Genomic DNA, 27,797 nt, shown 5'->3' with positions numbered 1-27,797 from the left:
ATAATGTTATTATAGAGGCATGTCACAGGGCTCTGAAGAGGACTACAGCCCCAGAGTAATAATGTAATTATAGAGGCATGTCACAGGGCTCTGAAGAGGACTACATCCCCAGAGTAATAATGTCATTATAGAGGCATGTCACAGGGCTCTGAAGAGGACTACAGCCCCAGAGTAATAATGTCATTATAGAGGCATGTCACAGGGCTCTGAAGAGGACTACAGCCCCAGAGCAATAATGTCATTATAGATGCATGTCACAGGGCTCTGAAGAGGACCACAGCCCCAGAGTAATAATGGCATTATAGAGGCATGTAACAGGGCATTGAAGAGGACTACAGCTCCAGAGTAATAATGTCATTATAGAAGCATGTCACAGGGCTCTGAAGAGGACTACAGCCCCAGAGCAATAATGTCATTATAGAAGCATGTCACAGGGCTCTGAAGAGGACTACAGCCCCAGAGTAATAATGTCATTATATAAGCATGTCACAGGGCATTGAAGAGGACTACAGCTCCAGAGTAATAATGTCATTATAGAGGCATGTCACAGGGCTCTGAAGAGGACTACAGCCCCAGAGTAATAATGTCATTATAGAGGCATGTCACAGGGCTCTGAAGAGGACTACAGCCCCAGAGCAATAATGTCATTATAGATGCATGTCACAGGGCTCTGAAGAGGACCACAGCCCCAGAGTAATAATGGCATTATAGAGGCATGTAACAGGGCATTGAAGAGGACTACAGCTCCAGAGTAATAATGTCATTATAGAAGCATGTCACAGGGCTCTGAAGAGGACTACAGCCCCAGAGCAATAATGTCATTATAGAAGCATGTCACAGGGCTCTGAAGAGGACTACAGCCCCAGAGTAATAATGTCATTATATAAGCATGTCACAGGGCATTGAAGAGGACTACATCCCCAGAGTAATAATGTCATTATAGAGGCATGTCACAGGGCTCTGAAGAGGACTACAGCCCCAGAGTAATAATGTCATTATAGAGGCATGTCACAGGGCTCTGAAGAGGACTACAGCCCCAGAGCAATAATGTCATTATAGATGCATGTCACAGGGCTCTGAAGAGGACCACAGCCCCAGAGTAATAATGGCATTATAGAGGCATGTAACAGGGCATTGAAGAGGACTACAGCTCCAGAGTAATAATGTCATTATAGAAGCATGTCACAGGGCTCTGAAGAGGACTACAGCCCCAGAGCAATAATGTCATTATAGAAGCATGTCACAGGGCTCTGAAGAGGACTACAGCCCCAGAGTAATAATGTCATTATATAAGCATGTCACAGGGCATTGAAGAGGACTACAGCTCCAGAGTAATAATGTCATTATAGAGGCATGTCACAGGGCTCTGAAGAGGACTACAGCCCCAGAGTAATAATGTCATTATAGAAGCATGTCACAGGGCTCTGAAGGAGACTACAGCCCCAGAGTAATAATGTCATTATAGAGGCATGTCACAGGGCTCTGAAGAGGACTACAGCCCCAGAGCAATAATGTCATTATAGAAGCATGTCACAGGGCTCTGAAGAGGACTACAGCCCCAGAGCAATAATGTCATTATAGAGGCATGTCACAGGGCTCTGAAGAGGACCACAGCCCCAGAGTAATAATGTCATTTTAGAGGCATGTAACAGGGCATTGAAGAGGACTACAGCTCCAGAGTAATAATGTCATTATAGAAGCATGTCACAGGGCTCTGAAGAGGAATACAGCCCCAGAGTAATAATGTCATTATAGAAGCATGTCACAGGGCTCTGAAGAGGACTACAGCCCCAGAGTAATAATGTCATTATAGAAGCATGTCACAGGGCATTGAAGAGGACTACAGCTCCAGAGTAATAATGTCATTATAGAGGCATGTCACAGGGCACTGAAGAGGACTACAGCCCCAGAGTAATAATGTCATTATAGAGCCATGTCACAGGGCACTGAAGAGGACTACAGCCCCAGAGTAATAATGTAATTATAGAGGCATGTCACAGGGCTCTGAAGAGGACAACAGCCCCAGAGTAATAATGTCATTATAGAGGAATGTCACAGGGCTCTGAAGAGGACTACAGCCCCAGAGTAATAATGTCATTATAGAGGCATGTCACAGGGCTCTGAAGAGGACTACAGCCCCAGAGCAATAATGTCATTATAGATGCATGTCACAGGGCTCTGAAGAGGACCACAGCCCCAGAGTAATAATGTCATTATAGAGGCATGTAACAGGGCATTGAAGAGGACTACAGCTCCAGAGTAATAATGTCATTATAGAAGCATGTCACAGGGCTCTGAAGAGGACCACAGCCCCAGAGTAATAATGTCATTATAGAGGCATGTAACAGGGCATTGAAGAGGACTACAGCTCCAGAGTAATAATGTCATTATATAAGCATGTCAGAGGACTCTTAAGAGGACTACAGTCCCAGAGTAATAATGTCATTATAGAAGCATGTCACAGGGCATTGAAGATGACTACAGCTCCAGAGTAATAATGTCATTATAGAGGCATGTCACAGGGCTCTGAAGAGGACTATAGTCCCAGAGTAATAATGTTATTATAGAGGCATGTCACAGGGCTCTGAAGAGGACTACAGCCTCAGAGTAATAATGTCATTATAGAAGCATGTCACAGGGCATTGAAGAGGACTACAGCTCCAGAGTAATAATGTCATTATAGAGGCATGTCACAGGGCCCTGAAGAGGACTACAGCCCCAGAGTAATAATGTCATTATAGAGGCATGTCACAGGGCTCTGAAGAGGACTATAGCCCCAGAGTAATAATGTCATTATAGAAGCTTGTCACAGAGCTCTGAAGAGGACTACAGCCCCAGAGTAATAATGTCATTATAGAGGCATGTCACAGGGCTCTGAAGAGGACTACAGCCCCAGAGTAATAATGTCATTATAGAGGCATGTCACAGGGCTCTGAAGAGGACTACATCTCCAGAGTAATAATGTCATTATAGAGGCATGTCACAGGGCTCTGAAGAGGACTACAGCCCCAGAGTAATAATGTTTTTATAGAGGCATGTCACAGGGCTCTGAAGAGGACTACAGCCCCAGAGTAATAGTGTAATTATAGAGGCATGTCACAGGGCTCTGAAGAGGACTACAGCCCCAGAGTAATAATGTCATTATAGAGGCATGTCACAGGGCTCTTAAGAGGACTACAGCCCCAGAGTAATAATGTCATTATAGAGGCATGTCACAGGGCTCTGAAGAGGACTACAGCCCCAGAGTAATAATGTCATTATAGAGGCATGTCACAGGGCTCTGAAGAGGACCACAGCTCCAGATTAATAATGTCATTATAGAGGCATGTCACAGGGCTCTGAAGAGGACTATAGCCCCAGAGTAATAATGTCATTATAGAAGCATGTCACAGGGCTCTGAAGAGGACTACAGCGTCAGAGTAATAATGTCATTATAGAAGCATGTCACAGGGCATTGAAGAGGACTACAGCTCCAGAGTAATAATGTCATTATAGAGGCATGTCACAGGGCACTGAAGAGGACTACAGTCCCAGAGTAATAATGTCATTATAGAGCCATGTCACAGGGCACTGAAGAGGACTACAGCCCCAGAGTAATAATGTAATTATAGAGGCATGTCACAGGGCTCTGAAGAGGACAACAGCCCCAGAGTAATAATGTCATTATAGAGGCATGTCACAGGGCTCTGAAGAGGACTACAGCCCCAGAGTAATAATGTCATTATAGAGGCATGTCACAGGGCTCTGAAGAGGACTACAGCCCCAGAGCAATAATGTCATTATAGATGCATGTCACAGGTCTCTGAAGAGGACCACAGCCCCAGAGTAATAATGTCATTATAGAGGCATGTAACAGGGCATTGAAGAGGACTACAGCTCCAGAGTAATAATGTCATTATAGAAGCATGTCACAGGGCTCTGAAGAGGACCACAGCCCCAGAGTAATAATGTCATTATAGAGGCATGTAACAGGGCATTGAAGAGGACTACAGCTCCAGAGTAATAATGTCATTATATAAGCATGTCAGAGGACTCTTAAGAGGACTACAGTCCCAGAGTAATAATGTCATTATAGAAGCATGTCACAGGGCATTGAAGATGACTACAGCTCCAGAGTAATAATGTCATTATAGAGGCATGTCACAGGGCTCTGAAGAGGACTATAGTCCCAGAGTAATAATGTCATTATAGAGGCATGTCACAGGGCTCTGAAGAGGACTACAGCCTCAGAGTAATAATGTCATTATAGAAGCATGTCACAGGGCATTGAAGAGGACTACAGCTCCAGAGTAATAATGTCATTATAGAGGCATGTCACAGGGCCCTGAAGAGGACTACAGCCCCAGAGTAATAATGTCATTATAGAGGCATGTCACAGGGCATTGAAGAGGACTACAGCTCCAGAGTAATAATGTCATTATAGAGGCATGTCACAGGGCTCTGAAGAGGACTACAGTCCCAGAGTAATAATGTCATTATAGAAGCATGTCACAGGGCTCTGACGAGGACTACAGCCCCAGAGTAATAATGTCATTATAGAAGCATGTCACAGGGCATTGAAGAGGACTACAGCTCCAGAGTAATAATGTCATTATAGAGGCATGTCACAGGGCTCTGAAGAGGACTACAGTCCCAGAGTAATAATGTCATTATAGAAGCATGTCAAAGTGCATCGAAGAGGACTACAGCTCCAGAGTAATGATGTCATTATAGAGGCATGTCACAGGGCTCTGAAGAGGACTACAGCCCCAGAGTAATAATGTCATTATAGAAGCATGTCACAGGGCTCTGAAGAGGACTACAGCCTCAGAGTAATAATGTCATTATAGAAGTATGTCACAGGGCATTGAAGAGGACTACAGCTCCAGAGTAATAATGTCATTATAGAGGCATGTCACAGGGCTCTGAAGAGGACTACAGCCCCAGAGTAATAATGTCATTATAGAAGCATGTCATAGGGCTCTGAAGAGGACTACAGCCTTCAGAGTAATAATGTCATTATAGAAGCATGTCACAGGGCATTGAAGAGGACTGCAGCTCCAGAGTAATAATGTCATTATAGAGGCATGTCACAGGGCTCTGAAGAGGACTACAGCCCCAGAGTAATAATGTCATTATAGAGGCATGTCACAGGGCTCTGAAGAGGACTACAGCCCCAGAGTAATAATGTCATTATAGAAGCATGTCAAAGGGCTCTGAAGAGGACTACAGCCCCAGAGTAATAATGTCATTATAGAGGCATGTCACAGGGCTCTGAAGAGGAATACATCTCCAGAGTAATAATGTCATTATAGAGGCATGTCACAGGGCTCTGAAGAGGACTACAGCCCCAGAGTAATAATGTTATTATAGAGGCATGTCACAGGGCTCTGAAGAGGACTACAGCCCCAGAGTAATAGTGTAATTATAGAGGCATGTCACAGGGCTCTGAAGAGGACTACAGCCCCAGAGTAATAATGTCATTATAGAGGCATGTCACAGGGCTCTTAAGAGGACTACAGCCCCAGAGTAATAATGTCATTATAGAGGCATGTCACAGGGCTCTGAAGAGGACTACAGCCCCAGAGTAATAATGTCATTATAGAGGCATGTCACAGGGCTCTGAAGAGGACCACAGCTCCAGATTAATAATGTCATTATAGAGGCATGTCACAGGGCTCTGAAGAGGACTATAGCCCCAGAGTAATAATGTCATTATAGAAGCATGTCACAGGGCTCTGAAGAGGACTACAGCGTCAGAGTAATAATGTCATTATAGAAGCATGTCACAACACATTGAAGAGGACTACAGCTCCAGAGTAATAATGTCATTATAGAGGCATGTCACAGGGCTCTGAAGAGGACTACAGCCCCAGAGTAATAATGTCATTATAGAGGCATGTCACAGGGCTCTGAAGAGGACTACAGCCCCAGAGTAATAATGTCATTATAGAAGCATGTCACAGGGCTCTGAAGAGGACTACAGCCTCAGAGTAATAATGTCATTATAGAAGCATGTCACAGGGCATTGAAGAGGACTACAGCTCCAGAGTAATAATGTCATTATAGAGGCATGTCACAGGGCTCTGAAGAGGACTACAGCCCCAGAGTAATAATGTCATTATAGAAGCATGTCATAGGGCTCTGAAGAGGACTACATCCTTCAGAGTAATAATGTCATTATAGAAGCATGTCACAGGGCATTGAAGAGGACTGCAGCTCCAGAGTAATAATGTCATTATAGAGGCATGTCACAGGGCTCTGAAGAGGACTACAGCCCCAGAGTAATAATGTCATTATAGAGGCATGTCACAGGGCTCTGAAGAGGACTACAGCCCCAGAGTAATAATGTCATTATAGAAGCATGTCAAAGGGCTCTGAAGAGGACTACAGCCCCAGAGTAATAATGTCATTATAGAGGCATGTCACAGGGCTCTGAAGAGGAATACATCTCCAGAGTAATAATGTCATTATAGAGGCATGTCACAGGGCTCTGAAGAGGACTACAGCCCCAGAGTAATAATGTTATTATAGAGGCATGTCACAGGGCTCTGAAGAGGACTACAGCCCCAGAGTAATAGTGTAATTATAGAGGCATGTCACAGGGCTCTGAAGAGGACTACAGCCCCAGAGTAATAATGTCATTATAGAGGCATGTCACAGGGCTCTTAAGAGGACTACAGCCCCAGAGTAATAATGTCATTATAGAGGCATGTCACAGGGCTCTGAAGAGGACTACAGCCCCAGAGTAATAATGTCATTATAGAGGCATGTCACAGGGCTCTGAAGAGGACCACAGCTCCAGATTAATAATGTCATTATAGAGGCATGTCACAGGGCTCTGAAGAGGACTATAGCCCCAGAGTAATAATGTCATTATAGAAGCATGTCACAGGGCTCTGAAGAGGACTACAGCGTCAGAGTAATAATGTCATTATAGAAGCATGTCACAGGGCTCTGAAGAGGACTACAGCCCCACCCCAGAGAAATAATGCCATTATAGAAGCATGTCACAGGGCTCTGAAGAGGAATACAGCCCCAGAGTAATAATGTCATTATAGAAGCATGTCACAGGGCTCTGAAGAGGACTACAGCCCCAGAGTAATAATGTCATTATAGAAGCATGTCACAGGGCATTGAAGAGGACTACAGCTCCAGAGTAATAATGTCATTATAGAGGCATGTCACAGGGCTCTGAAGAGGACTACAGCCTCAGAGTAATAATGTCATTATAGAAGCATGTCACAGGGCATTGAAGAGGACTACAGCTCCAGAGTAATAATGTCATTATAGAGGCATCTCACAGGGCTCTGAAGAGGACTACAGTCCCAGAGTAATAATGTCATTATAGAAGCATGTCAAAGGGCATTGAAGAGGACTACAGCTCCAGAGTAATAATGTCATTATAGAGGCATGTCACAGGGCTCTGAAGAGGACTACAGCCCCAGAGTAATAATGTCATTATCGAAGCATGTCACAGTGCTCTGAAGAGGACTACAGCCTCAGAGTAATAATGTCATTATAGAAGCATGTCACAGGGCATTGAAGAGGACTACAGCTCCAGAGTAATAATGTCATTATAAAGGCATGTCACAGGGCTCTGAAGAGGACTACAGCCCCAGAGTAATAATGTCATTATAGAAGCATGTCACAGGGCTCTGAAGAGGACTACAGCCTCAGAGTAATAATGTCATTATAGAAGCATGTCACAGGGCATTGAAGAGGACTACAGCTCCAGAGTAATAATGTCATTATAGAGGCATGTCACAGGGCTCTGAAGAGGACTACAGCCCCAGAGTAATACTGTCATTATAGAGGCATGTCACAGGGCTCTGAAGAGGACTACAGCCTCAGAGTAATAATGTCATTATAGAAGCATGTCACAGGGCATTGAAGAGGACTACAGCTCCAGAGTAATAATGTCATTATAGAGGCATGTCACAGGGCTCTGAAGAGGACTACAGTCCCAGAGTAATAATGTCATTATAGAAGCATGTCAAAGGGCATTGAAGAGGACTACAGCTCCAGAGTAATAATGTCATTATAGAGGCATGTCACAGGGCTCTGAAGAGGACTACAGCCCCAAAGTAATAATGTCATTATAGAAGCATGTCACAGGGCTCTGAAGAGGACTACAGCCTCAGAGTAATAATGTCATTATAGAAGCATGTCACATGGCATTGAAGAGGACTACAGCTCCAGAGTAATAATGTCATTATAAAGGCATGTCACAGGGCTCTGAAGAGGACTACAGCCCCAGAGTAATAATGTCATTATAGAAGCATGTCACAGGGCTCTGAAGAGGACTACAGCCTCAGAGTAATAATGTCATTATAGAAGCATGTCACAGGGCATTGAAGAGGACTACAGCTCCAGAGTAATAATGTCATTATAGAGGCATGTCACAGGGCTCTGAAGAGGACTACAGCCCCAGAGTAATAATGTCATTATAGAGGCATGTCACAGGGCTCTGAAGAGGACTATAGCCCAAGAGTAATAATGTCATTATAGAAGCATATCACAGGGCTCTGAAGAGGACTACAGCCCCACCCCAGAGAAATAATGCCATTATAGAAGCATGTCACAGGGCTCTGAAGAGGAATACAGCCCCAGAGTAATAATGTCATTATAGAAGCATGTCACAGGGCTCTGAAGAGGACTACAGCCCCAGAGTAATAATGTCATTATAGAAGCATGTCACAGGGCATTGAAGAGGACTACAGCTCCAGAGTAATAATGTCATTATAGAGGCATGTCACAGGGCTCTGAAGAGGACTACAGCCTCAGAGTAATAATGTCATTATAGAAGCATGTCACAGGGCATTGAAGAGGACTACAGCTCCAGAGTAATAATGTCATTATAGAGGCATCTCACAGGGCTCTGAAGAGGACTACAGTCCCAGAGTAATAATGTCATTATAGAAGCATGTCAAAGGGCATTGAAGAGGACTACAGCTCCAGAGTAATAATGTCATTATAGAGGCATGTCACAGGGCTCTGAAGAGGACTACAGCCCCAGAGTAATAATGTCATTATCGAAGCATGTCACAGTGCTCTGAAGAGGACTACAGCCTCAGAGTAATAATGTCATTATAGAAGCATGTCACAGGGCATTGAAGAGGACTACAGCTCCAGAGTAATAATGTCATTATAAAGGCATGTCACAGGGCTCTGAAGAGGACTACAGCCCCAGAGTAATAATGTCATTATAGAAGCATGTCACAGGGCTCTGAAGAGGACTACAGCCTCAGAGTAATAATGTCATTATAGAAGCATGTCACAGGGCATTGAAGAGGACTACAGCTCCAGAGTAATAATGTCATTATAGAGGCATGTCACAGGGCTCTGAAGAGGACTACAGCCCCAGAGTAATAATGTCATTATAGAGGCATGTCACAGGGCTCTGAAGAGGAATATAGCCCCAGAGTAATAATGTCATTATAGAAGCATGTCACAGGGCCCTGAAGAGGACTACAGCCCAGAGTAATAACGTCATTATAGAGGCATGTCACAGGGCTCTGAAGAGGACTACAGACCCAGAGTAATAATGTCATTATAGAGGCATGTCACAGGGCTCTGAAGAGGACTACAGCCCCAGAGCAATAATGTCATTATAGATGCATGTCACAGGGCTCTGAAGAGGACCACAGTCCCAGAGTAATAATGTCATTATAGAGGCATGTAACAGGGCATTGAAGAGGACTACAGCTCCAGAGTAATAATGTCATTATAGAAGCATGTCACAGGGCTCTGAAGAGGACTACACCCCCAGAGTAATAATGTCATTATAGAAGCATGTCACAGGGCTCTGAAGAGGACTACAGCCCCAGAGTAATAATGTCATTATAGAGGCATGTCACAGGACTCTGAAGAGGACTACAGCCCCAGAGTAATAATGTCATTATAGAGGCATGTCACGGGGCTCTGAAGAGGACTACAGCCCCAGAGTAATAATGTCATTATAGAGGCATGTCACAGGGCTCTGAAGAGAACTACAGCCCCAGAGTAATAATGTCATTATAGAGGCATGTCACAGGGCTCTGAAGAGGACTACAGCCCCCGAGTAATAATGTAATTATAGAGGCATGTCACAGGACTCTGAAGAGGACTACAGCCCCAGAGTAATAATGTCATTATAGAGGCATGTCACGGAGCTCTGAAGAGGACTACAGCCCCAGAGTAATAATGTCATTATAGAGGCATGTCACAGGGCTCTGAAGAGGACTACAGCCCAAGAGTAATAATGTCATTATAGAGTTATGTAACAGGGCATTGAAGAGGACTACAGCTCCAGAGTAATAATGTCATTATAGAGGCATGTCACAGGGCTCTGAAGAGGACTACAGCCCCAGAGTAATAATGTCATTATAGAGGCATGTCACAGGACTCTGAAGAGGACTACAGCCCCAGAGTAATAATGTCATTATAGAGGCATGTCACGGGGCTCTGAAGAGGACTACAGCCCCAGAGTAATAATGTCATTATAGAGGAATTTCACAGGGCTCTGAAGAGGACTACAGCCCCAGAGTAATAATGTCATTATAGAGGCATGTCACGGGGCTCTGAAGAGGACTACAGCCCCAGAGTAATAATGTCATTATAGAGGCATGTCACAGGGCTCTGAAGAGGACTACAGCCCAAGATAATGGTGACATACTGTAAGACAACAGAGGTACAAGGCAGGCGGGTCACGCCAGCAAACAGTCATGGTGGTTGTGGGACTGAGAACACAGAATAATATTAGTAATGGAACTGCCTTGCCTGGTGGACATACACTCTGTCTCCTCTGTTTTCACATTCGATGTGTGTTTGTGTGTGTGTGTGTGTGTGTGTGTGTGTGTGTGTGTGTGTGTGTGTGTGTGTGTGTGTGTGTGTGTGTGTGTGTGTGTGTGTGTGTGTTTATTTGTTTTATTTTGTTTATTAACTAGGCAAGTCAGTCTTCTTTACAATGGACTCCCGATCATGACCGGATGTGATACAGCCTGGATGTTTTTGTGACAGCCCTCAACCCTCAGCCCTCAATCCTCAGCCCTCAACCCCCAGCCCTCAGCCCTCAGCCCCCAGCCCCCAGCCCCCAGCCCTCAACCCTCAACCCTCAACCCTCAACCTCAAACCCCAGCCCTCAACCCTCAACCCTCAACCCTCAGACCTCAGCCCCCAGCCCCCAGCCCCCAGCCCTCAACCCCCAGCCCTCAACCCTCTACCCTCAACCCTCAGACCTCAGCCCCCAGCCCCCAGCCCCCAGCCCTCAACCCCCAGCCCTCAACCCTCTACCCTCAACCCTCAGACCTCAGCCCTCAGCCCCCAGCCCTCAGCCCTCAGCCCTCAGCCTTCAACCCTCAGCCCTCAGCCCTTAGCCCCCAGCCTTAAACCCTCAGCCCTCAACCCTCAGACCTCAGCCCTTAGCCCTTAGCCCTCAGCCCTCAGCCCTCAGCCCTCCCTCAGCCCCCAGCCCTCAGCCCAACCCTGGCATGGCTTTCATTAAAGACATGCGGTATGCATTTTGGACTGAACAGTTAAAAGACAAAGAACAGAAGAGGAGAGTTGTCTCATGGAAAATGTGTTCCAGTAGGCGTGACCATGACACATGTATGGATCCTGTTGGATATCCTGAACTCAGCTCGGGGCGGCAGGGTAGCCTAGTGGTTAGAGCGTTGGACTAGTAACCGGAAAAGTTGCGAGTTCAAACCCCCGAGCTGACAAGGTACAAATCTGTCGTTCTGCCCCTGAACAGGCAGTTAACCCACTGTTCCCAGGCCGTCATTGAAAATAAGAATTTGTTCTTAACTGACTTGCCTGGTTAAATAAAGGTAAAAAAAAAAAATAAAATAAATAAATAAATAAATAAATAAATAAATAAATGATGATGATGATGATGATGTACATCCCAGATGAATGATATGTGCTGTACATAGATACACTGTGCACTATAATCTTCATCCAGAAATGCAATAGGTATTTATATCAGACGTTGACATCAGTTTATGAAAATGGTTATGTGCTACTCATCAATGTGGTATGCCTGGGTTATGAATGTGGTATCATGTGGACCTAGGTACCCATCAAGTGTGGGCCTAGCTACCCATCAAGTCTGGGCCTAGGTACACATCAAGTCTGGGCCTAGGTACCCATCAAGTGTGGGCCTAGGTACCCATCAAGTCTGGGCCTAGGTACCCATCAAGTCTGGGCCTAGGTACACATCAAGTGTGGGCCTTGGTACCCATCAAGTGTGGGCATAGGTACCCATCAAGTGTGGGCCTAGGAACCCATCAGTATGGGCCTTGGTACCCATCAAGTGTGGGCCTAGGTACCCATCAAGTGTGGACCTAGGTACACATCAAGTATAGGTACCAAGTTTGGGTTCCTGTTTAAGGAGTGCAGCCATACAGCTGTAATAACTGAGATTCCTTCCTGTTTAAGGAGTGCAGCCATACAGCTGTAATAACTTTTCTGGCAGGCTGAAGTGCTGTCTGCACACCCAGGATCTACAAGGATAAAATACTCAAACGTGACCAATAGAAAGGTGAGGTGGAGGGACTTGGTTCAACCATCCACCATGACGAAAACAATGATAATATGGTGGGTGTGGTGTTCTCCCTGATAGGCTAATTCACCAGCCAATCACTTATCATTCCTCCAGTGTATAACCCAGGGATTGTACATTTAAATGTTAAAACCCTCTCGGGAAGTGAAAATTCAAATCCCAAACCCTGCTGGTCCTAGACAATGGGCCTGCTGGTCCTAGACAATGGGCCTGCTGGTCCTAGACAATGGGCCTGCTGGTCCTAGACATCATCCCAATCCCAAAGTGTGCTGGTCCTAGACAATGTCAATGGTCTGGCTGGTATTAACAGGGATTAGGGCATGGCTAGTCTCATTGGTTCAGCCATCAATCTTCAGTCACGTAATTCATTTAAAACCCAGAAGATTGTACATTTTAAACCCATGTGCCTTGTCTTCTGAGGGAGTTACAGTAACACCCCAATCCCATTTAGTGCTAGTCCTAGACAATATTTGCTTCCCAAATGGCACCCTATTCCCTACATAGTGCACTATGGCACTATGGGCCTTTTCAAACTACATAGGGAAGAGGTTGCCATTTAATGCCAATGGGCCTGATGAATGAACAAGGATTAGGATTGGGATTAGCCTTGTCAGCACATATGTTACTGACACCCCCAGCGCACAACCCCCACTCAGATTAGCACGGCATGGCCTTTCCTTCCAGATTAGGATTAGGCCATTTAAACAATGGCAAGGACAAAAGAGGTGGAAGACAAAGCCCACAGCACTGGGAGACAATGTCGTATTACTGTAACACTTGAAACTGTGGATTCCTTTACCAGAGGGGGATGAATCTCTCTGTGTGAGAGAGTGTGTGATCATATCAGCCTCTCCTTGAAGAAATATGTGTTTTTCATTATAGAAAATGGGGGGGGGGGGGGTATAAACATTAAAAGTGGGTCATTCACCTGAGTTATTTTTCCATTTACTTAAGATTTACCAGCTGATGAGTCAGATGAGGGGGTCTGGAAAAGTGAACAGTCCTTTACAGTGTCTGGCTGATCAGTAAGATGAGGAGGTCTGGAAAGAGAACAGTCCTTTACACTGTCTGGCTGATCAGTAAGATGAGGAGGTCTGGAAAGAGAACAGTCCTTTACAGTGTCTGGCTGATGAGTAAGATGAGGAGGTCTGGAAAGAGAACAGTCCTTTATAGTGTCTGGCTGATGAGTCAGACGAGGGGGTCTGGAAAGAGAACAGTCCTTTATAGTGTCTGGCTGATGAGTCAGATGAGGAGGTCTGGAAAGAAAACAGTCCTTTATAGTGTCTGGCTGATGAGTCAGGCGAGGGGGTCTGGAAAGAGAACAGTCCTTTACACTGTCTGGCTGATGAGTAAGATGAGGAGGTCTGGAAAGAGAACAGTCCTTTATAGTGTCTGGCTGATGCGTCAGACGAGGGGGTCTGGAAAGAGAACAGTCCTTTATAGTGTCTGGCTGATCAGTAAGATGAGGAGGTCTGAAAAGAGAACAGTCCTTTACACTGTCTGGCTGATGAGTCAGACGAGGGGGTCTGGAAAGAGAACAGTCCTTTATAGTGTCTGGCTGATGAGTCAGATGAGGAGGTCTGGAAAGAGAACAGTCCTTTATAGTGTCTGGCTGATGAGTCAGATGAGGAGGTCTGGAAAGAGAACAGTCCTTTATAGTGTCTGGCTGATGAGTCAGATGAGGAGGTCTGGAAAGAGAACAGTCCTTTACACTGTCTGGCTGATGAGTCAGATGAGGGGGTCTGGAAAGAGAACAGTCCTTTACACTGTCTGGCTGATGAGTCAGATGAGGGGGTCTGGAAAGAGAACAGTCCTTTACACTGTCTGGCTGATGAGTCAGATGAGGAGGTCTGGAAAGAGAACAGTCCTTTATAGTGTCTGGCTGATGAGTCAGATGAGGAGGTCTGGAAAGAGAACAGTCCTTTACACTGTCTGGCTGATGAGTCAGATGAGGGGGTCTGGAAAGAGAACAGTCCTTTACACTGTCTGGCTGATCAGTCAGATGAGGAGGTCTGGAAAGAGAACAGTCCTTTACACTGTCTGGCTGATGAGTCAGATGAGGAGGTCTGGAAAGAGAACAGTCCTTTACAGTACATTCTGAAAGTGATGGTTTGAGAGGGGTTTCAACACGTTCATGTCAGAAGAAAACCAGTGTTCCCTGGGCCAAGGACTCAAGACCTCCAGACTGAACCGTGTCATCCTGCTCTCAGCTATTTTGTTCACGTTTCAGGTTCTGTAGGAGAAGTGCACATTGAAGGTCATCTGCAAGCCTTTCCTAACCTGTTGAATTGATATGTTTATAGAGCAATAGAGTCGTTCTCAAAGGGACAAGGAGCGTTTATAAAACAGTTGTCAATACTTAACTCTGTTCAAGGTCTGCAGAAAACATGTACATGAAACATCTTCACCAACCCTTAACCTTAACTAACCTATTGAATCCATTGAATCAATATCTACAGATGTAGGATCTTCATTTGAGCCAGTTTGCTACAGCGTGAAAATAATCCTGCAGCAACACGAAATGTGAATTATTATGTGGAATTATAATGAATGGACATTTTTGGTAGGGGGTGATACATTTTTACGTTAGGTTAAATCAAGTCTGACACTTTAAAGTGAAAATTGCAAACTTTAGAAGCCACTTTATACCTTTGAATACACTACAAGTTTTCAGCAACAAAAAAGTTATCAAATGATGATACTACATCTGTGTAAAGCTGCACAGTGGCTCTTAAAGGGATGAAAACCGCACTAGAGCAGTCCTCAAGAGGTCAACAATGACAAGTACTTGAATGTGTCCATGAGCATCTACCAGAGCACTCAAGTGTTCCCGTTGCAGAATACTGTACATTGACCCAGCGAGCAAAAACAGGTTGCGATGACGTTATTGTGAGGTATTTGGTGACATCATGGTCATGTTGTATAATGGTTGTATGAGGATGTTTTTTTTTTTGTTGTCACGTTGACAATGTCCAGGGATGTTCCACTCAAAATAGAAACTATGAACCATATCAGAGGTCCCCAGTATATTGGTCTGTCTCTGAATGGTGTCAGTCAGCCACACACTACAAACCTTGTAAAGTCCTAAAGCACTGAGACTACAATGACATATTCCTGAAGAACACTGATCTCTCATCTCATTTCCTCTGTCTTCTTTACTACTTACTTACTCTAAATCTGCTTCCCTCACTCTAAACACTACCTTCCCTGGTCCTTACTGTGCCATGATACAAACACTACCTTCCCTGGTCCTTACTGTGTCATGATACAAACACTACCTTCCCTGGTCCTTACCTTGTCATGACAAACACTACCTTCCCTGGTCCTTACCGTGCCATGACACAAACACTACCTTCCAAATCAAATCAAATCAAATTTTATTTGTCACATACACATGGTTAGCAGATGTTAATGCGAGTGTAGCGAAATGCTTGTGCTTCTAGTTCCGACAATGCAGTAATAACAAGTAATCTAACTAACAATTCCAAAACTACTGTCTTGTACACAGTGTAAGGGGATAAAGAATATGTACATAAGGATATATGAATGAGTGATGGTACAGAGCAGCATAGGCAAGATACAGTAGATGGTATCGAGTACAGTATGTACAAATGAGATGAGTATGTAAACAAAGTGGCATAGTTTAAAGTGGCTAGGGATACATGTATTACATAAGGATACAGTCGATGATATAGAGTACAGTATATACGTATGCATATGAGATGAATAATGTAGGGTAAGTAACATTATATAAGGTAGCATTGTTTAAAGTGGCTAGTGATATATTTACATCATTTCCCATCAATTCCCATTATTAAAGTGGCTGGAGTTGAGTCAGTGTCAGTGTGTTGGCAGCAGCCACTCAGTGTTAGTGGTGGCTGTTTAACAGTCTGATGGCCTTGAGATAGAAGCTGTTTTTCAGTCTCTCGGTCCCAGCTTTGATGCACCTGTACTGACCTCGCCTTCTGGATGATAGCGGGGTGAACAGGCAGTGGCTCGGGTGGTTGATGTCCTTGATGATCTTTATGGCCTTCCTGTGACATCGGGTGGTGTAGGTGTCCTGGAGGGCAGGTAGTTTGCCCCCGGTGATGCGTTGTGCAGACCTCACTACCCTCTGGAGAGCCTTACGGTTGAGGGCAGTGCAGTTGCCATACCAGGCGGTGATACAGCCCGCCAGGATGCTCTCGATTGTGCATCTGTAGAAGTTTGTGAGTGCTTTTGGTGACAAGCCAAATTTATTCAGCCTCCTGAGGTTGAAGAAGCGCTGCTGCGCCTTTTTCACGATGCTGTCTGTGTGAGTGGACCAATTCAGTTTGTCTGTGATGTGTATGCCGAGGAACTTAAAACTTGCTACCCTCTCCACTACTGTTCCATCGATGTGGATAGGGGGGTGTTCCCTCTGCTGTTTCCTGAAGTCCACAATCATCCCCTTAGTTTTGTTGACGTTGAGTGTGAGGTTATTTTCCTGACACCACACTCCGAGGGCCCTCACCTCCTCCCTGTAGGCCGTCTCGTCGTTGTTGGTAATCAAGCCTACCACTGTTGTGTCGTCCGCAAACTTGATGATTGAGTTGGAGGCGTGCGTGGCCACACAGTCGTGGGTGAACAGGGAGTACAGGAGAGGGCTCAGAACGCACCCTTGTGGGGCCCCAGTGTTGAGGATCAGCGGGGAGGAGATGTTGTTGCCTACCCTCACCACCTGGGGGCGGCCCGTCAGGAAGTCCAGTACCCAGTTGCACAGGGCGGGGGTCGAGACCCAGGGTCTCGAGCTTGATGACGAGCTTGGAGGGTACTATGGTGTTGAATGCCGAGCTGTAGTCGATGAACAGCATTCTCACATAGGTATTCCTCTTGTCCAGATGGGTTAGGGCAGTGTGCAGTGTGGTTGAGATTGCGTCGTCTGTGGACCTATTTGGGCGGTAAGCAAATTGGAGTGGGTCTAGGGTGTCAGGTAGGGTGGAGGTGATATGGTCCTTGACTAGTCTCTCAAAGCACTTCATGATGACGGATGTGAGTGCTACGGGGCGGTAGTCGTTTAGCTCAGTTACCTTAGCTTTCTTGGGAACAGGAACAATGGTGGCCCTCTTGAAGCATGTGGGAACAGCAGACTGGTATAGGGATTGATTGAATATGTCCGTAAACACACCGGCCAGCTGGTCTGCGCATGCTCTGAGGGCGCCGGCTGGGGATGCCGTCTGGGCCTGCAGCCTTGCGAGGGTTAACACGTTTAAATGTCTTACTCACCTCGGCTGCAGTGAAGGAGAGACCGCATGTTTTCGTTGCAGGCCGTGTCAGTGGCACTGTATTGTCCTCAAAGCGGGCAAAAAAGTTATTTAGTCTGCCTGGGAGCAAGACATCCTGGTCCGTGACTGGGCTGGATTTCTTCCTGTAGTCCGTGATTGACTGTAGACCCTGCCACATGCCTCTTGTGTCTGAGCCGTTGAATTGAGATTCTACTTTGTCTCTGTACTGGCGCTTAGCTAGTTTGATAGCCTTGCGGAGGGAATGGCTGCACTGTTTGTATTCGGTCATGTTACCAGACACCTTGCCCTGATTAAAAGCAGTGGTTCGCGCTTTCAGTTTCACACGAATGCTGCCATCAATCCACGGTTTCTGGTTAGGGAATGTTTTAATCGTTGCTATGGGAACGACATCTTCAACGCACGTTCTAATGAACTCGCACACCGAATCAGCGTATTCGTCAATGTTGTTATCTGACGCAATACGAAACATCTCCCAGTCCACGTGATGGAAGCAGTCTTGGAGTGTGGAGTCAGCTTGGTCGGACCAGCGTTGGACAGACCTCAGCGTGGGAGCCTCTTGTTTTAGTTTCTGTCTGTAGGCAGGGATCAACAAAATGGAGTCGTGGTCAGCTTTTCCGAAAGGGGGGCGGGGCAGGGCCTTATATGCGTCGCGGAAGTTAGAGTAACAATGATCCAAGGTCTTTCCACCCCTGGTTGCGCAATCGATATGCTGATAAAATTTAGGGAGTCTTGTTTTCAGATTAGCCTTGTTAAAATCCCCAGCTACAATGAATGCAGCCGCCGGATAAATCGTTTCCAGTTTGCAGAGAGTTAAATAAAGTTCGTTCAGAGCCATCGATGTGTCTGCTTGGGGGGGGATATATACGGCTGTGATTATAATCGAAGAGAATTCTCTTGGTAGATAATGCGGTCTACATTTGATTGTGAGGAATTCTAAATCAGGTGAACAGAAGGATTTGAGTTCCTGTATGTTTCTTTCATCACACCATGTCACGTTGGCCATGAGGCATACGCCCCCGCCCCTCTTTTTACCAGAAAGATGTTTGTTTCTGTCAGCGCGATGCGTGGAGAAACCCGTTGGCTGCACCGCTTCGGATAGAGTCTCTCCAATGAGCCATGTTTCAGTGAAGCAAAGGACGTTACAGTCTCTGATGTCCCTCTGGAATGCTACCCTTGCTCGGATTTCATCAACCTTGTTGTCAAGAGACTGGACATTGGCAAGAAGAATGCTAGGGAGTGGTGCACGGTGTGCCCGTCTCCGGAGTCTGACCAGAAGACCGCCTCGTTTCCCTCTCTTTCGGAGTCGTTTTTTTGGGTCGCTGCATAGGATCCACTCCGTTGTCCTGTTTGTAAGGCAGAACACAGGATCCGCGTCGCGAAAAACATATTCTTGGTCGTACTGATGGTGAGTTGACGCTGATCTTATATTCAGTAGTTCTTCTCGACTGTATGTAATGAATCCTAAGATGACCTGGGGTACTAATGTAAGAAATAACACGTAAAAAAACAAAAAACTGCATAGTTTCCTAGGAACGCGAAGCGAGGCGGCCATCTCTGTCGGCGCCGGAAGTCCGGCGCCTTACTGTGCCTTACTGTGCCATGACACAAACACTACCTTCCCTGGTCCTTACTGTGTCATGATACAAACACTACCTTCCCTGGTCCTTACCGTGTCATGATACATACATTACCTTCCCTGGTCCTTACCGTGTCATAATACAAAACACAACCTTACCTGGTCCATACCGTGTCATGATACAAACACAACCTTACCTGGTCCTTACCGTGTCATGATACAAACACTACCTTCCCTGGTCCTTACCTGGTCATGATACAAACACTACCTTCCCTGGTCCTTACCGTGTCATGATACAAACACAACCTTACCTGGTCCTTACCGTGTCATGATACAAACACTACCTTCCCTGGTCCTTACCGTGTCATGATACCAACACTACCTTCCCTGGTCCTTACCATGTCATGACACAACACTACCTTCCCTGGTCCTTACCATGTCATGATACCAACACTACCTTACCTGGTCCTTACCGTGTCATGATACAAGCACTACCTTCCCTGGTCCTTACCGTGTCATGACACAAACACTACCTTCCCTGGTCATTACCGTGCCATGATACAAACACTACCTTACCTGGGCCTTACCATGCCATGATACCAACACTACCTTACCTGGTCCTTACCGTGTCATGACACAAACACTACCTTCCCTGGTCCTTACTGTGCCATGATACAAACACTACCTTCCATAGTCCTTACTGTGTCATGATACAACACTACCTTCCCTGGTCCTTACCATGTCATGATACCAACACTACCTTCCCTGGTCCTTACCGTGCCATGATACAAACACTACCTTCCCTGGTCCTTACCGTGTCATGACACAAACACTACCTTCCCTGGTCCTTACTGTGCCATGATACAAACACTACCTTCCATAGTCCTTACTGTGTCATGATACAACACTACCTTCCCTGGTCCTTACCTGGTCATGATACAAGCACTACCTTCCCTGGTCCTTACCGTGTCATGATACCAACACTACCTTCCCTGGTCCTTACCATGTCATGACACAACACTACCTTCCCTGGTCCTTACCATGTCATGATACCAACACTACCTTACCTGGTCCTTACCGTGTCATGATACAAGCACTACCTTCCCTGGTCCTTACCGTGTCATGACACAAACACTACCTTCCCTGGTCATTACCGTGCCATGATACAAACACTACCTTCCCTGGTCCTTACCATGTCATGATACAAACACTACCTTCCCTGGTCCTTACCGTGCCATGATACAAACACTACCTTCCCTGGTCCTTACTGTGTCATGATACAAACACTACCTTCCCTGGTCCTTACCGTGTCATGACACCAACACTACCTTCCCTGGTCCTTACCGTGTCATGATACAAACTCTACCTTCCCTGGGCCTTACCGTGTCATGACACAACACTACCTTCCCTAGTCCTTACTGTGTCATGACACCAACACTACCTTCCCTGGTCCTTACCGTGTCATGATACAAACACTACCTTACCTGGTGGTCCTTACCATGTCATGACACAACACTACCTTCCCTAGTCCTTACCGTGTCATGACACCAACACTACTTTCCCTGGTCCTTACCGTGTCATGATACAAACACTACCTTCCCTGGTCCTTACCGTGTCATGACACCAACACTACCTTCCCTGGTCCTTACCGTGTCATGATACAAACACTACCTTCCCTGGTCCTTACCGTGTCATGACACCAACACTACCTTCCCTGGTCCTTACCGTGTCATGACACCAACACTACCTTCCCTGGTCCTTACCTGGTCATGACACCAACACTACCTTCCCTGGTCCTTACCGTGTCATGACACAACACTACCTTCCCTGGGCCTTACCGTGTCATGACACCAACACTACCTACCCTGGGCCTTACTGTGTCATGACACCAACACCACCTTCCCTGGTCCTTACCGTGTCATGACACCAACACTACCTCCCCTGGTCCTTACCGTGTCAGGACACAACACTACCTTCCCTGGGCCTTACCGTGTCATGACAACAACACTACCTTCCCTGGTCATGACACCAACACTACCTTACCTGGTCCTTACCTGGTCATGACACCAACACTACCTTCCCTGGTCCTTACCGTGTCATGACACCAACACTACCTTACCTGGGCCTTACCGTGTCATGATACAAACACTACCTTCCCTGGTCCTTTCCGTGTCATGATACAAACACTACCTTCCCTGGTCCTTACCCTGGTCCTTACCTGGTCATTACACCAACACTACCTTCCCTGGTCCTTACCGTGCTAGAACACCTGCTCTGCTCTACGACCTAACCAGATGGCCTCTGCCCTGTAGGCCTGTAATCTCTACATCTTAAAGCCACTTTAGCTAAGTCAACTCTAATAAGGCCAAGTGTATTAAGGGACCTTGAGCATTCGTTAAGTTACTAACTCCATTATACACTACCACTGGATTGGCCAACTTCCTTTGGCTCAGAGCCCATGTGACTTCAACAGAGGAGGGATGGAGAACCTACACAAGTTGTCTGGAGGCAAGGAGTGCCATCAACCTAGATTCAAACCCTGGTCTCCTGCAGGCCATACAACCTGGGATTGAAGGCTTTAAATCTATTTAAACCACAGGTTTTCTGTGTGCCGTAGGATTGTGTTTGTCCTCTGAGCTAAAGCCAAGGCGATAGCTCGTAAAGCTAACACCAGTCTTCAGATCTCAGCCTTGCATTTTAACAACAGGGAGTTGTTTATTAAAGTGTTAAAGTATTACAGTATCCCATAAAATCAACATCATGTTCTGTTCTACTGGATTGTTCTGTTTCTCTGCTCCTGCTCCGAAGCTACATCAGTACCCCCTGGTAGGAAGTCAGGCCAAGTGGTTGTCTTTCATACTGCCAATCTGCCAGGTGTCTGTTCTGTAGAGTGTGTGTCAATGTGTGTGTGTGTGTGTGTGTGTGTGTGTGTGTGTTGCCAGATCCTGTGGTTTCGATCCAAACAACAGCCTGAGTACAACTCCAGCTGGGAGTACAGCAATTATACACACAGATAACCCCTCCAATCAGTCTCTCTCTCACACACACACACACACACACACACACACACACACACACACACACACACACACACACACACACACACACACACACACACACACACTGCACTTTCAGAATTGCAGAGGGGGGCTGCCTCCTTAAGGAGCTGGCTGCTAGCCTAGTAACCTGACAGACTTATTATTCCCTTGCTGCAGGTGTGTGCAGCACACCAAACACACACACACACACACAAACACAGGGTTGTGTGAGAGGAACTGAACTGGCGTTTACCTCAACTAACATTCTCATTCAGTTCCTACAGGCCTCCAAAGCCTGCCTCTGGGTTCAGAGACAATGATATAGCATACATACTGTACTCATCCATACAGGTACTATATATATACTGTCCAAATCCATACAGGTACAATACATATATACTGTACTCATCCATGCAGGTACTATATAGACAGTATATCAATTCAATTCAATTCAAGGGCTTTATTGGCATGGGAAACGTGTTAACATTGCCAAAGCAAGTGAGGTAGATAATATATAAAGTGAATATCTATATATCTATATATCTACCTATATATACACTGCTCAAAAAAGTAAAGGAAACACTTAAACAACACAATGTAACTCCAAGTCAATCACACTTCTGTGAAATCAAACTGTCCACTTAGGAAGCAACACCGATTGACAATACATTTCACATGCTGTTGTGCAAATGGAATAGACAGCAGGTGGAAATTATAGGCAATTAGGAAGACACTCCCAATAAAGGAGTGGTTCTGCAGGTGGTGACCACAGACCACTTCTCAGTTCCTATGCTTACTGGCTGATGTTTTGGTCACTTTTGAATGCTGGCGGTGCTTTCACTCTAGTGGTAGCATGAGATGGAGTCTACAACCCACACAAGTGGCTCAGGTAGTGCAGCTCATCCAGGATGGCACATCAATGCGAGCTGTGGCAAGAAGGTTTGCTGTGTCTGTCAGCGTAGTTTCCAGAGCATGGAGGCGCTACCAGGAGACAGGCCAGTACATCAGGAGATGTGGAGGAGGCCGTATGAGTGCAACAACCCAGCAGCATGGCCGCTACCTCCGCCTTTGTGCAAGGAGGAGCAGGAGGAGTACTGCCAGAGCCCTGCAAAATGACCTCCAGCAGGCCACAAATGTGCATGTGTCTGCTCAAATGGTCAGAAACAGACTCCATGAGGGTGGTATGAGGGCCCGACGTCCACAAGTGGGGGTTGTGCTTACAGCCCAACACCGTGCAGGACGTTTGGCTATTGCCAGAGAACACCAAGATTGGCAAATTCTCCACTGGCGCCCTGTGCTCTTCACAGATGAAAGCAGGTTCACACTGAGCACATGTGACAGACGTGACAGAGTCTGGAGACGCCGTGGAGAATGTTCTGCTGCCTGCAACATCCTCCAGCATGACCGGTTTGGCGGTGGGTCAGTCATGGTGTGGGGTGGCATTTCTTTGGGGGGCCGCACAGCCCTCCATGTGCTCGCCAGAGGTAGCCTGACTGCCATTAGGTACCGAGATGAGATCCTCAGACCCCTTGTGAGACCATATGCTGGTGCGGTTGGCCCTGGGTTCCTCCTAATGCAAGACAATGCTAGACCTCATGTGACTGGTGTGTGTCAGCAGTTCCTGCAAGAGGAAGGCATTGATGCTATGGACTGGCCCGCCTGTTCCCCAGACCTGAATCCAATTGAGCACATCTGGGACATCATGTCTTGCTCCATCCACCAACGCCACGTTGCACCACAGACTATCCAGGAGTTGGCAGATGCTTTAGTCCAGGTCTGGGAGGAGATCCCTCAGGAGACCATCCGCCACCTCATCAGGAGCATGCCCAGGCATTGTAGGGAGGTCATATAGGCACGTGGAGGCCACACACACTACTGAGCCTCATTTTGACTTGTTTTAAGGACATTACATCAAAGTTGGATCAGCCTGTAGTGTGGTTTTCCACTTTAATTTTGAGTGTGACTCCAAATCCAGACCTCCATGGGTTGATAAATTTGATTTCCATTGATAATTTTTGTGTGATTTTGTTGTCAGCACATTCATCTATGTAAAGAAAAAAAGTATTTAATAAGAATATTTCATTCATTCAGATCTAGGATGTGTTATTTTAGCGTTTTAGTGTATATATACTGTGTATATACTGTATATATACTGTATATATATGGTACTTGTCCTTACAGGTATTTTATAAATATATATAATGAACTCATCCATACAGATATTATATATATACTGTACTCATCCATACAGATATTATATATATACTGTACTCATCCATACAGGTATTATATATATACTGTACTTGTCCTTACAGGTATTTTATAAATATATATAATGAACTCATCCATACAGGTACTAGTATACATGCCTCCAGTATTTATGCTGCAGTAGTTTATGTGTCGGGGGGCTAGGGTCAGTTTGTTATATCTGGAGTACTTCTTCTGTCTTATCCGGTGTCCTGTGTGAATTTAAGCATACTCTCTCTAATTCTCTCTTTCTTTCTCTCTCTTGGAGGACCTAAGCCCTAGGACCATGCCTCAGGACTACCTGGCATGATGACTCCTTGCTGTCCCCAGTCCACCTGGCCGTGCTGCTGCTCCAGTTTAAACTGTTCTGCCTATGGAATGTTCACCGGACGTGCTACCTGTCCCAGACCTATTATTTGACCATGCTGGTCATTTATGAACATTTGAACATCTTGGCCGTGTTCTGTTATAATCTCCGGCCACTTCTCATAGCCTGGTTTCTCTCTAGGTTTCTTCCTAGGTTTTGGCCTTTCTAGGGAGTTTTTCATAGCCAACGTGCTTCAACACCTGCATTGCTTGCTGTTTGGGGTTTTAGGCTGGGTTTCTGTACAGCACTTTGAGATATCAGCTGATGTACGAAGGGCTTTATAAATACATTTGATTTGATTTGATTTTAGTACACTTACATACAGATACAGATGATCAATTCCCTCCAACACAAACCCATTCACAGGGAATTCGAAGAAATGACAGATCGAAAAACTGAACAATCGTGTTGACCTGACATTACTTCTTTACAGTATCAGGTGTTATCAACTAATAGGCTCTCCTCATTTACAGTGTCAGGTGTTATCAAATATCAGGCTCTCCTTCTTTACAGTATCAGGGGTTATCAAATATCAGGTTCTCCTCATTTACAGTGTCAGGGGTTATCAACTATCAGGTTCTCCTCATTTACAGTATCAGGGGTTATCAGATATCAGGCTCTCCTTCTTTACAGTATCAGGGGTTATCAAATATCAGGCTCTCCTTCTTTACAGTATCCGGTGTTATCAAATATCAGGTTCTCCTCATTTACAGTGTCAGGGGTTATCAACTATCAGGTTCTCCTCATTTACAGTGTCAGGGGTTATCAGATATCAGGCTCTCCTTCTTTACAGTGTCAGGGGTTATCAACTATCAGGCTCTCAGAGGAATGGCAGTGTTTTGATCATCTGTCTCTTCTCCTGCTTAGAGAGGGACCTGACACATGATGCTGTGACCATGGCGACAAGCGTGGTAGTGTTCCATTGAGGCGCTAACGCTAACACTAATGCTAACTGCGCTCATTAACCTGTCTGTATAATGAGGTTCAAGGAAGCGTCAGACAACCCCTCTGGTGCCACTGTGCTCAGTGCTAAGGGCTCCAATGACGTAGTCACCGAAGACAATGAGGAGAAATGACAGGGGCTTTATAAGTTGGTCATAAGCTGGTTATAAGACTGTATAATTTGTTTATAATGTAGTTATAACACATGTCAAAGGTGTAGTGTAGTTTTATGACAATGTGACATTCAGAGGATCATTTCATTTTGGTAAAATAGATATATTCCTTACTTCAAAGAAATAACCACAATGACGCTATTTTACTCACAACGGCCTCATTTACATCTTTGTAAAATGGAAACTATACAGCAAAATAGTTGGATTTGTTCATGTATGTATACAGATTTTTTATCAATACATTATCATCATACTTGATGGGTAGAAACATTGTCATTGGCGTATCTCTCTGTATAGGGATGAATAAAACTCACCCATACACAGACTTAGGAGAAAGGAATTGTGAGCCCTGAATAGCAAGACGTTGGTCACGATTCAATCCAAGGGTCGCTACAGCGCTGCACACTGTCACAGAGGTAATGTTCCCACTTTCACAGAGGTGACCTTCAAGGTAAACCTCTGTTAACGTTGGCTCAGCTGGAAATTACTTTCTGATGTCAAGAGCACTGCAACGTGCGATCGGATTGAATCGCAGCCTTTGAATTTCAATTTCAACAACAATAACACAACAATGCACCATTGAATTCCCAAAAAATGTGGTCTGATCCAACAGCTGTCCTGTTGACTTTACCTAACAGGACTACAGAGGGCTGTGGTGATAACATCTGATCCAACAGCTGTCCTGTTGACTTTACCTAACAGGACTACAGAGGGCTGTGGTGATAACATCTGATCCAACAGCTGTCCTGTTAACTTTACCTAACAGGACTACAGAGGGCTGTGGTGATAACATCTGATCCAACAGCTGTCCTGTTAACTTTACCTAACAGGACTACAGAGGGCTGTGGTGATAACATCTGATCCAACAGCTGTTAACTTTACCCATGATAACAGCTGATCCAACAGCAGTCCTGTTAACTTTACCCAACAGGACTACAGAGGGCTGTGATGATAACATTATACTGTATCATGGTCAGCTCATCATCCCTGTATAGAGTCATTACACAAGCCAACCTCACTGTTAGCAAAGAACGGATTACAAACATGAAAATGCGGTGTCATCTCATCAAAAAGACTGCACATTTAAAGGTTGGAGTTTAGGTCGGGTCAACTGGCTTCAACAAGCAGAGGAACTAGGAGGGGTGCTAAAGACTATGACAGTAACGTAAAGCTTCCTAAATAGCTTGCCCCTTTCAGAAGAGCCTTGAATCCGGAACATAAAATCCATCATGTTAAATGTGTAGTGGTCACAAGGTCCCAACATACGTTGTTGACTCCTTTTGACAGATCCTTGTTTCATAGCAGGAGAGTCCAGAGACAGCACTGTGACATCACTCAGCTGTAATGTGACATCACTCAGCTGCACTGTGACATCACTCAGCTGTAATGTGACATCACTCAGCTGTAATGTGACATCACTCAGCTGCACTGTGATATCACTCAGCTGCACTGTGACATCACTCAGCTGTAATGTGATATCACTCAGCTGCACTGTGACATCACTCAGCTGCACTGTGACATCACTCAGCTGTAATGTGACATCACTCAGCTGCACTGTGACATCACTCAGCTGCACTGTGACATCACTCAGCTGTAATGTGACATCACTCAGCTGCACTGTGACATCACTCAGCTGCACTGTGACATCACTCAGCTGTAATGTGACA

Source organism: Oncorhynchus mykiss, unplaced genomic scaffold, assembly GCF_013265735.2.
Source record: "Oncorhynchus mykiss isolate Arlee unplaced genomic scaffold, USDA_OmykA_1.1 un_scaffold_235, whole genome shotgun sequence".
Classification (NCBI taxonomy): Eukaryota; Metazoa; Chordata; class Actinopteri; order Salmoniformes; family Salmonidae; genus Oncorhynchus; species Oncorhynchus mykiss.
Note: the sequence above shows the minus strand (reverse complement) of the source record.